The 12603-nt window shown below is 45.1% G+C and overlaps 1 pseudogene; it reads left to right on the top strand.

Moving 5' to 3' along the window:
- The window catches only part of LOC119395749 (glutamate receptor ionotropic, kainate 2-like), a 38844-nt pseudogene extending 34563 nt beyond the window's left edge, over positions 1-4281 (top strand).
- Positions 4282-12603: the final 8322 nt, after the last annotated feature.

The following is a 12603-nucleotide window of genomic DNA, read 5'->3' as shown; positions in this document are numbered from 1 at the left end:
GCAACAGAAAGAGAAACAGAGTGAGGTCATCATCAATACTACCACAAGAGTACGGCATTGTTTCTTGTCGACCATGTCATAAGCTTCAGTCACCCCGCACATACTGTACTGTTTTCGCAGGAACCCGTGTGTATGGAACTGTGCCGCGAGCTGCGGTTCACGCTGACCTGCGGCGGTAAGAAGCCCGTGCGCACCAAGGGCGACGACCGGGTGCCTCCGGGTGCTGGCAGCGGCGAGAACGGGCTGCCGTTCATGCCTTTGACGGGCTACGGCGCCGTCGTCTCCAAGGACAGCTTCTCCTGACAGGACGAGCCCCGGGGCGCGCCCGAAGACAAGCTCAGCACCTGCTACCGGTGAGGTCACTACTGGCCACTCAACGTCCCTGGGTTCCCGTGGCTCACGTTTTCTTCTTTTTTTTTTTCGAGAGCCTCAAGATCTACCATATTGTTTTGACGGCAGTTTGGCCGTTTGAGGAATAGAAACTCGGGAGGAGCAGCACAAACGTACCAGTCATAGTCAAGGCAGCCGCAGACTCTTATAACTTATAATGCAGAAAGGAATATATTAAAAAATCTGTGTTGGTTCCCTCATACAGGTGTTTAAAGTTCGAAGACAATTGCGAAGATTAGATCGATAATTGGGGGACGCTGAGTTGAACGCGATAGCGATATTCTGCCCCATCCTCATCGCGCTCCGTTTCGCTTGTAACTACGTTCAGTCGCCCAGCCAGCCACACGCATACACAGGCGCACGCACAGACACGACATACCTATTTTAAAGATAAAGGTTTTCGCTCTCTTAAACATCACTTTTATGACAACAATGTACCCACTAAGTGTGTGAAGAGAATGCGCGCATTAACTGTGTGCCTTTTGGAATGGGTGGCCGGCTTTAAACCACCAACTCGTTATGTAATTCACATGGTGCCACGCCCGATGGCAATGTACGCGTGTACCACGTTTTACTGCGATATTACATCTCGTGCTGTGACGCCTGTACACAGGACGCGTATGTTTGTGTAGCACGAAAGTTTGTTTCAGTGCAGTTCCAAGCATTAGAGTGGCTCTGTGGTGGAACACCTGCTTGCCACGCCGCAGGCCCCGGTTCGATTCCACCTTCATGGCAATTTTTAGGTCACGGATAATCACGATTTTTCGTTCACCAGCAACGACACCGATGCCGACGCCGAAATTTCTGCGACACGGGGTCTTCAACACTTTCATGACCGATGAAAAATCGGTTGTTTTTGGGTAGTCCAGGAAACATTTTTTTTCCTGCCACAGAACTTACTATGAAGCTTAAGTGCAGGGTATCAAATAGAAGAAGAATTGGTCTTTCTAACAGTATTAATTTGAAAAACCAAGTTTATTTCAAATATTATCAAAAATTATCAAACACGAAATGCATCAAAAAAGAAGAAAAAATTCATGAACACATCAATGCTACACTGCACAGGGTAAACATAAAGAAAACTCGAAATATACATTGAACGCAAAGTCCTTACAGAATAATAGTGCAAATATAAGCTCTGTAAGTACAAAGGTTATTCACATACATACAAAAATATAAGCACTAGTGCCTCTCATGCCATCGCGCCAAGCAGTTTGTCGACGCGGTGAAACAAAGGTCACTGTGCGTTTTCTTTTCGAAAATATGCGTCCACGCATACTTATCTGTGTGGTTTCATATCACTCTGAAGACTTCTGCGGTGAAAAACAACACGAGGAAGCCGCCGCACGGCACTGCGGAGCGCTAGGTCAAGGTCCACTCCGCGCCGTCTTCGCGGAGAGAACTCCGCTCTTTCTGCAGCCGGCGCCCAATGCCCCCGCCTGAATGAAGTTGACACCTATGGAACGTACCGGATCCGTTTATATCGACGCGCGGCAACGATAAAACAGCCCGATGAGAGGGGGAAACTTACCGGCGGATACGTGATCCATAACACTTCTATCCCCTTTTCTCCCATCCTCCCCCACCGCAAGACGCTGCGCCGTGCTCCCTATAGGGCTGCAGAAATTAGGCGTCTCATTCTTCCTTCAATCACAATTATTATTGTTCGGGCGCAGTTTCACGCGCTTTCGCCGACTGTACTGAAATATGACGAATCGAAGTCGTCTTCCGTGTCTGTGCTACTACCATCATCCAGAAATTCCCGCTCAGATTCCTCGGAATCTGTCAAAGTTCGCCGTTTCCGTGGAGCACCCGCGAACGACGTCGACGCCATGTCCGAAGCAACTAGCGCTCGCCTACCCGACTGCGAACGAGCTTTAAAAATCTCCCCGCGGGGGAAAACAGAAACTCACAAGCGAAAGTGATAAAAAAACATGCTGTTTTATCCTTTGGGTGGCGTTAGCTGTCCAGAAGCGCTCAGAGAGAGCCAAAATTTGAACTTGAAGTCATCGTTAGCATACAAACGTTGGGAATAGGCGCAGCCACAAAATTGTTAACGTAAAATTTTCTGACTGCTGTACAAACTTTTCAAGGAATAGCGTACGCACACACTCGCACAAAGTATGAATATACGGCATGCATAGCAGAGATGGCAAATGACGAAGGCACACATGCGCACAAGGAAGTGTCATGGCATTGCGAAATAGTGTGAAAGATGGTGTAGGCGCTTATAAGGAAACACAATGCATACAGAATTCACGAATCTCCCTCATTGACTTACCGATGCTTAGGATCCGAGGCGTACGCACAACTGCGAGAGAACGGAGCAGAGCGTATCAAAAGGTTCACAATGAATTCGTTGAATGCACGCAACAATACAAATAGAGAAAGGTTTCAAAGTGTTCTTGCTAAATGGCGCCGTGTATCAGAGTGCGAAATCGGCAGGGCTCGCTTACAACTGGTGCGTTGACAATGCTTGAAGAGGAACAGACGGGGTAAGATATGAGGTATTGTAAAGGTTGCGATCGCATGCACGTATTGGTATGGGTGAGAATTCATTGTACAAAGTGGTTCCGTCTTAATGTGATAGAGAGAGTGCTGCTTGGTGAGGTGCATGGTGCGAGTTTGCTACTACTCTTTTAGAGCGCAGCCTTAGGCCCCCGTTCCTGCGTTCCATCGCCGTCGGTGGCGTAAACCGACAGACATGGAAAAATAAAACGAGAAAAAAATACCAAGGATCGAATGGAATTTGAACTTGGGCGCTCTGCGTGGCAGTCGAGTATTCTACCACAGAGCCACAGAGCTGGTGCTGCGGTTCTACCACAGAGCTGGTGCTTTAAACTCACTTGCAAAAAGACCCTATACAGGCGTCATGTCGGGCAAGGAGTCGCGTGAACCTGTGTAACATAGCGTGGTAGAAGGGTAAGATAACAACCAGTGATCACACAATGCTAATTGCGCAACGAATGTGTGGTTTAATACTTCCCACCCACTGCAAAGTGCTCAGCCATAATTCTTCATCGTCATCAACCACATGCACCATCAACAAAGTTCACATAATACTTTACAGATGTGTAGCGGGTACCTCACGTATCCGCAGAAAGACGAATAATAGCGTAGTGGGTGATGTCCTACTTCACGAAAATTATTATTTATGGCGTAGTCGATACCTTGCGGAAAGCCAAAACTTCAAACACAGTTGGCCTTGCCCAAATAGGAAGCTGCGCTCAGAATTCGCATTAGGCGGTATCGCAATCGTCGCTGAATTTTTTGTTCTTTCATACCCCGAATTCATATTAAGCGGCACTGACAAATTACAGGCTTCTAGATTTCATTCATTTAAAATTGGTTAGCTCTACCGATTGACCTGAAACTTTGAAAATAATTTCCAATTTTGGCAAATTTCTCTATCTATGGAGCGAGCAGGGTAACGTGTTTGTCCATTTACGTAACAGATGTCGATAACCATTTCTTTGAAAGTTCTCGTTATACATTCCGAGCGGGCAACATCGATGTATTATAGACCACTTTGAAGTATATTCCTAATACGATAGCACAACTTTTGCAGAAACCCTGCAAAACTTCATAAAAATCCACTTAAGTTGAAAATTCACACATCAAATTTGCCCGCAAGATGACGAAATGTGTGCACTTTAAATCTCTGGAATATATTTTTTTCTTGCTGCAGAGGTACGGTATTGCAAATTAAATCTCAGTACGAACTCTTGTTTAGCATTTCGCCTAATCTAGTGCAGCTGTTCCTACGGAAGACACAAGATACAATTTGAATGACGAAGCTTTTTCTTGTATTCTTTACCCGCAGCCCTGTCCGGGATTCCCCTAGAAGCTACCGACCCGAGGACACCGTCGGTACCGAAGTCTAGACTCGAAGCCCTAGCGGCCACCGTTAGCACCTCGACCTTCTCACTCTCTCTCCTAGGGTCTGTCGCGCGCCTCGCACTTTATCTTTTCATTTATCCTCGACGTTGATCATTGTGCACTGTTAAGTCTTGCCGCAGTAGTCTAATGTCCTTCTAACGTTGAGGTTACTATGTATGTACCTTCAACTCTCACTGAGCACCAAGACGCGTAGCTTCTTTTTGTTGGACTTTGGCGTTTTGTGTCCAGAGCTAGTGTCTGTTCAAGCATACCTTACTTTTGGCGCGCTATAAAAATGTCTATGTAGGCTAGATCTTAATCCCGCAAGACACGTTTACAGCATCCTAGCCCACACGGCAGGCGCCACACTGGCCGGACTATTTGATGTCGAGAGTTGCATGCCAGGATACAAATTGGAAGCATGGCGGGAATGGCGACATCAACTTGGACGGTTAACTTCTGTTTAACGCTTGCAGCGTGGCGTTCGCCGCCTCGGTCAGGCCCAACGAACTACGTGCAGATGCGCACGTGCAGTTTGAGACGCTTAGCGTAAGACGTATTGGTGCTGGATGTTAGGGATACCACCTGCGCTGTAGCAACAGGTCAGATATCCAAGATTGTTTGACCAGGAAACCTGTCGAATCATTGACGAAGAGATTTGTTTTTACTTTAAGCGCGTTGCTTCATTTAGCGCGTATTGTTAATTGTCATCACTGTTGTATACCGAAGAAAGGAAAACACGTTTCTCGAATTTGTAACAGGATATTTACGTGACTGACTTAAGACTTCAAGTAGAGCGGAAAGTCTCGCATGCGATGAAATTCCCTGTTCATTTGATAGTGATAAGTTTTTTGTTTGATGATGTTTCCGAAAACATTTCCCGGTGAGTTTTTATATTTATTTTTGTGAGAAGTAGTAGTTGCTGTCTCCGAATCAAAGGAAGCTTGCAATGCAGAAAAAAACACGAGTGGTGCTTTGTTTTTCCGAAAACATTGATTATCATTATTTATTGCATGCCTTCTCGAAGGTGAAGTCAATTGAAACCTTTGTTTTAAAAAAAGGGGGGTTGACTGGGCAAATTAACTGTCTTCGCACGCACCAGTGGAATGGTACACGCACAGCCGGAGCGTTGGACAGATGAGTTAACTTTGGCGTACTTACGATAAATGTACTTGGAGTGTTATGTCGGCATCTTCGCAGTTGTGTACGAGCACGTGATAAGAGCCTGTCATTGTTCATAGGGGTGCTTCTTTCTCCAAAATGTACACTGGAGGACTGTTTGACCAATCACGCATGGTCATTTTTAGGTCTCGGCTATACGCCATCAGGTTGTGCTGCATGATCTCTCTTTCAATCGCTCATTAAGTACAATATATTTCATGAGGCAGCGTTTTGTCGTTTCTTGTTTGTAGAGCTCAGACACAGTACAGTCAAGTGCTGCGCTCATCAAATGAACATTTGAAAAGCTTTCTTTTCACTTCCCTTTAACGTGACTTTGCCTGTGATAGATGAGGCTCTGAAAAAAAGCTATGATAACTGGCCCTTGCCAAATGAAGGGTTCTATCGGCGTTAAGCTGTTGCAGTTTACTTTGTTTAAGGTATCGATTCATTTTAGTTTACTTTTGTGGGTAAGTATGTTATTGAACGCAAGACCTCCACTTTACGAAACAGCGTGAATAGACCGGTCCCTTACATAGGCGTACATGACGTCTACAAGCTATTAGCCACCGAGTCACGTTGATGCCCTTTTACCATCACGTGGAAGTTGTTTTTCGCATAACTCGCTTGAACAAAGAAGAACCTTTCGGCACAGGCATACTAAGCTTCAGATTCGTCTCAGCAAGAACGCAAGAAAGACGATACGCCACATCATGGCGCTTGCTTACGTTTTTAAGGGTCAAGTGACGCGGAAGTATAATGTTAGAAGACAAATTCCGATCTTGACTTTGCCATTGGAAGTGGTTTGACAAACGTTTGACAATGAGTTAAAAAGCACAGAAACTCCTAGTCAGAGAACACCATAGGTTTAAAAGGACGCCGAGTCTCAAAGTGGCCAATTTATCATCAGAAGCGTCGCGGTTTCGTATTGTACTTTTGATTTACATTCTGAAAAATATAGAAAAAAATTATTGCTACGTGTAAGAGTTCGAGCGTAGCCGCATTTATGTACCTTATCAAGGTTGTTCGTGTTACTCGAGTTTCACACAAAGGCGTTACGATCGCCGTTGATCAAGAAAGCACAGAAGGTGCTGTCTACGTTCATACTAAGCATTGACATTGCTCAAGTTAACTATTACAAAAATATTTGGAGATACGTCCCGTGACAAATAAAAAAAATGTGGGGTGAAAGCTGGCACTTTCATTCATATATATTTTGGCACATTTTCTTAGCCTCTAATTACGTTTTTCTTCTTTTCTCGGCTGTGGACTGTCCTTGTCAGCGGAAATATAGCTAATCGCGACGTTCGACTGGGGTAAAGTGTAAGTTTCATTCAAGCAACAACGTGATAATAATTCAGTCGTCTCGAAATGTAGGTACTGTTACTTATTTACAATTGTATATTTTCTACAAAATCGTACTTGTTCAATGAATGCTTATGTTAAATTTTTGTGTAACAATTTATTGATTTTCCCACATATTTCGTGGAAGTTCGAGGCATTGATGTACCTGGATGGTTAGGCGTAACAGGTTGTACCACTACATGGAGCAATAACAAAAATGCTTCTTTGAAGCTTTGTGTCCTAATTGCTGCGGCTATAAGAAAATCTGTGCTTACTTGTGTTTTTAGCTGCTGCTTTTGAGGCTGGAAAATGTTCTTAATACCCGGCGAAATTTCTCCGCAGCATAATACTAGCACTGCATTTTGGAAATATTTAGCGACAAAACGATATCTACGATATCCGTATGTTCCTTCAACCATTATTGCATTCGTAAAAATGGGTGATCAGGCGTCAATTTTTTTTATATGTCTAACTGCTCGTTCCTGAACCTTCCTAAAAGGCTCGAATAACACTGGAGAGGTACGAGTTGCACTCGATTATTGTGAATGTCCTGTAGCTTCCGTTCCCATGAACCTATCATGGCGAAATGCAAGCATGACAAATAGTGAGAACGAGTGGGTTCGGTCGCACGAAATGTACGAGACCTCAGATACAAGTTATAGCCACGAAAAGCGTGCACCTTGTCGGAGTGCTTTCGTTATTGTGAATTCTCCCCGTTCGGAAACAAGTTAAAGGAGAAGCAGCGTCATTTCAGTGAATTCAACGCATTTGGGCGTCTGCGTTCGTATGCTTCCCTTGCTCGTATGATGTTACACTTTCATGTTTGTCCTGAAAGGAAGCCTGGAGTCTGGTAACGATGTCTTCAACTGACATTATGTCTGCCATATGGAAGAACCACTACGCGATGCCCATAACCTGTGTTTCTGTGTTTCCCTCATCTTCAGCAGCTTACTGCTAGCTTGAAGTTGCACCAACTATGGTGCCAGTGGTCTTACGTTGAAGCAACCCTGTGCGTTTGTTCTTTTTTCTGAAGTGTTCTCGAAAACAGGAATTACTGGCAGCTGGGTAGCAGCTTTTGGATGGGGATTAGGGCAGCTGTTGGTGCTTGTGGATCGACGCTGGACTGTACGACCATGTTTTTTTCTAGTTATGGGTATTTCTGCGGGAACCGATACGACGTTGTTACATGAGAAGCCTTGTTTATTCTTGAGGTTTGGCGCATTCATTAGACATCGCACTCAACTGTTTTCTTGTTCGAAGGCAATGCTTGCTATATGTGTTCACATTCCTTTGCATTTGCCTGTAATAAGTTTTTTCGTTCACTCCAATTGAATAAGCAGTCGTTTCTTTGGGGGAAGTGTTTTGCGCGTTGGTTGTTCGTCGTACTGCACAACCATAGCGCAAAAAAAAAAAAAAAGATGAAGATCGGGCAGGGTCAAGAAAGGATCAAGGCAAGGTCAAGACAGGACGAGCGCTAACTTTCACCTAAGGCTTTATTGCAGAGTGCGAGCCTACATAAGCACATATCTGAAACTTCAAAAGGAAAAACCGACAGAAAGAAGGTAAACAGCCACGTGTCGTCGATCGAAAAAAAAAAAGTCAAGCTCTTACGGAAAACTACAGACATCATACAGACGCATTTATTACTTGCCCTGGCCATTTCAGACGCTTCTACAATTTACCTAGTTACCTTACTGAAATGACGGTGAACGACAACAGTCTTATTGAAATTCCTTGTGTGCCATTCATTCGCATCTGTACGGCGTCTAAGAAGCAGCTAAAATGGTGAAACAGCAACGCGAACGTCACCTGATCAGGTGAGTACGGAAAAAGAACTCAAAGCTCCTTTCTTAAAGAAAGATGGTTGAACGCGAAGGTTTCTCCCGTGAAACTGAATCGAAAGTCCAAAGCCAAACGACCACGCAATGAACCCAAGAAATGTTGAGCGACGCGATGTGATGCATATGTGATTTGATTTATTGTTTAGGAATGTATTTTTGTACGTTGAAATTGAATGAAGACACATTTCGTTAAGTTGCATAGCCCTTATTCTAGATAATAGGATTACACACACTGGGCCCGCAGCCAGAAATTTTTTTCGAGAGGGGGGGGGGGGGGAGGGGGGGCACTTGCTGAACACCTTAACTATTTGAGAAAAAGACCTATTCTCAATATTTATTTTTGGTAACAACACCTACATCACAAAAACTTCGGGGGGGGGGGGGGGGGGGGGGGGGCTGGCTACGGGCTTGACACACGCACTCACACTTTCACAGACGACGTTACACTTGCAGAGTGTTGCCTTGTGGTCGCGGTGGTAGATGCTGCTTGCAAAGGTGAGAACAATGCAGGAACGGTGTTGCGTCGTGGTTCTCTGTAGCGTTTTCAGTTTCAACAAGTAGTGATCAAGCATGAGGTAGCATGATCTAGCATGAAGAGTGATCTAGCATGACCTAGCTGCGGGCACGATCGCGCTCGCGCTTACGATCGCGTACGGCAGCCTCTTCTGCTGTGCGCTACACCCGCGGCTTGCCCATGGTGACGGGCGGGAATGCATTGCGTGACGCGCGTAATGCAGTGCAGATATAGGGAGTCCGTCTTGGTAGCGTGGCGTTGCAGTTCCCATTGTTCCTATAAGCATTTGCCACATGAAAGGAGGAAGCAATAGACGACCCCTGTGTTGTAATTCAAGGAATTCTGATATGGTTTCGACGATTTTGTATAAACCAATTAAGCCGGTAAAGCAAGTCCCTAGGATCATTTGCAGACCAATTTAAACTATCTGGGTCAACTGTGTAAGGTATTACAAGACATTAAACATCTGAATCACTACAGATCGCAGCGGCGCGGTCAACCAAGTTTTCAACTTCCCGCTTCCATTCTACTTAGCATTGTTCCATGCTAAGCAGCACCGGCAACCGATCTGATTGAATATATTGTCACGCCCGCTTCTTCTTTTATTTTGTTATATTCGGGTTTGACCAGTAAGGGCGGTTATCAACGCTCGACGCTCACCGCACCGCAGTGTTCGAGAAGCTTCGCGAGTGTAGTAGATTGTTTTGGTAAGATTGCACGCGGGACGCGAATAGTCAGAGTATTCCAGTGCTTGCTTCGTATGCTGTCGTCGTCTCATGTAGCTTGACGTAACGCTGGCACAACCACATATAGCATAGCGATCTGAAGCATATTGAGCGCGCGCTCGCGCCAAGGAGGAATCTTTTTCTTGTTCTTCGAGCGCCTTGATGATAAACGCGGAGCACTATAGGCGCCCGGGCTGTCGCATGCTGTCGTCGCTTGGCGTTACGCAGGCAAAACCACGTATAAAAATAGAAAAAAAAGAGCAAGCAAGCGAGAAATAGAAAGAGGGAGAAAGACACGGAAAAAATAGGAAGAAAAACAGAAATAAATATAAAGAAAGAGAGAAAAAGACAGAAAATTGGAAAAGAGAAAAAGAAGGAAAGAGAGGAGGAAAGAAAGAGAAAACCGAAGAGCAACAAAGAAGGCCACCCCGCTCCGCATTTCCTTCAGGCTTGGCACCACTTGTGCGAAGCTGCGTTAATTTTTTCCGTTGGCCCCTTTTAAGGCTCTAGCACAGAGGGGATGGTTTTTGCGAGAAAGCAGCTTCAATCAAACGTTGGATTCGATCTTTCGCTCCGAAATTTAAGTCTTGTATACACTCCGTATCAGTGACCGTGCACTGGCGTGAAAGCTGCGGGTTGCGCCATCGGAGCCGCAGCTGCACAAGAATCCCTTATTCCGGCATTCAACATTGCTTAGGTAACTATGATTTGTTTTGGCATCACTAATCTAGCGCCTCGATCTGCAAAATATACCACTTCGGTTGCGGTTCAACGCACTCCAATTTTGTTTCCGTTCAGTTGCAGCTCGCAAAAAGAAAAAATCATAACGGTACCGCAAAAGCCACCTTATCCTTCGCGTTGACGGCACGTTCCAGAGGTTTTTGATCTGCCCATATGAGCGAGATTTGCCGTGTATAGGGCTGTATCTGGTAGTATGTATTGCTGTATCCCTGGAAGGCGGGTACATCAATAGATGTTTCTGCATAGAAAATCAGTTCAATTCTGTACGGTATTACGTGGTAGCTTCCACCCCAGGCATCCAATGCCGAATATTGAACCAGGTATAAACAAGAAGAGGGTCAACGCCAGGGCGAGGCGTCGTAGAACCAGTTTTGGGGGTAACACAAGTAAATGTTAACGGTAAAGCGCTACTCATTAATACCATAGTAACGTACGCATCACCTCTTCGTAACTGTAGCAGGTAACGTATTTACATCAACATTATTCGACAAAGAGAAGGGTCACCTTACTACTTACTTTTAAATGCGAAGCATTTCTTAGCGAACTTCTGCGACTTTGACCGTATCTATCTATCTATCTATCTATCTATCTATCTATCTATCTATCTATCTATCTATCTATCTATCTATCTATCTATCTATCTATCTATCTATCTATCTATCTATCTATCTAGCCGCCTACGACTTCGTGCTCTCCTGGTCGCTTGGTTAATCGAATGTGCACCAAAATTGGTATGGCGTAACATGACTGTCTGACGAACATAAATGACAAGTCATAACATGAAAGTCATGACACGAATGTCATGTACAGCATGATTTACATGCTACGCTCATGGTGCGCTGGCGGCCGTTACGCTAGCTTGATATACACCAAAATTGGTATCTTGTGACGTGACTGTGTGACGAACATAAATAACACGAGTTAACATGAAAATCATGACACGCGTTTCATGTACAGCGTGACTTACGTACCACGCTCATGGTGCGTTGGCGGCCGTTTCGCTAGCTTGATATGCACCAATATTGGTCTCTTCCGACGTGACCGTGTGACGAACATAAATAACACGAGTTATCATGAAAATCATGACACTCATGTCATGTGCAGCATGACTTACGTGCCACGCTCATGGCGCGCTGGTGGCCGTTTCGCTAGCTTGATCTACCCCGGAATTGGTCTTGGGCGACGTGACTGTGTGACAAACATAAAAACACGAGTTAACATGAAAATCATGACACGCGTTTCATGTACAGCGTGACTTACGTACCACGCTCATGGTGCGTTGGCGGCCGTTTCGCTAGCTTGATATGCACCGAAATTGGTATCTTGTGACGTGACTGTGTGACGAACATAAATAACACGAGTTAACATGAAAATCATGACACGCATGTCATGTACAGCATGACTTACATGCCACGCTCATGGTGCGCTGGCGGCCGTTTCGCTAGATTGATATGCACCGAAATTGGTATCTTGCGACGTGACCGTGTAACGAACATAAATAACACGAGTTATCATGAAAATCATGACACGCATGTCATGTACAGCATGACTTACGAGCCACGCTCATGGTGCGCTGGCGGCCGTTTCGCTAGCTTGATCTACCCCGGAATTGGTCTTGGGCGACGTGACTGTGTGACAAACATAAAAACACGAGTTAACATGAAATCATGACACGCGTTTCATGTACAGCGTGACTAAGTACCACGCTCATGGTGCTTTGGCGGCCGTTTCGCTAGCTTGATATGCACCGAAATTGGTATCTTGCGACGTGACCGTGTGACGAACATAAATAACACGAGTTATCATGAAAATCATGACACTCATGTCATGTGCAGCATGACTTACGTGCCACGCTCATGGCGCGCTGGTGGCCGTTTCGCTAGCTTGATCTACCCCGGAATTGGTCTTGGGCGACGGGACTGTGTGACAAACATAAAACACGAGTTACCATGAAAATCATGACACGCGTTTCATGTACAGCGTGACTTACGTACCACGCTCATGGTGCGTT

Source organism: Rhipicephalus sanguineus, chromosome 6 (assembly GCF_013339695.2).
Source record: "Rhipicephalus sanguineus isolate Rsan-2018 chromosome 6, BIME_Rsan_1.4, whole genome shotgun sequence".
NCBI lineage: Eukaryota > Metazoa > Arthropoda > Arachnida > Ixodida > Ixodidae > Rhipicephalus > Rhipicephalus sanguineus.
The sequence above is the reverse complement of the archived record's forward strand: the minus strand, read 5'-3'. Positions and strand labels throughout refer to the sequence as shown.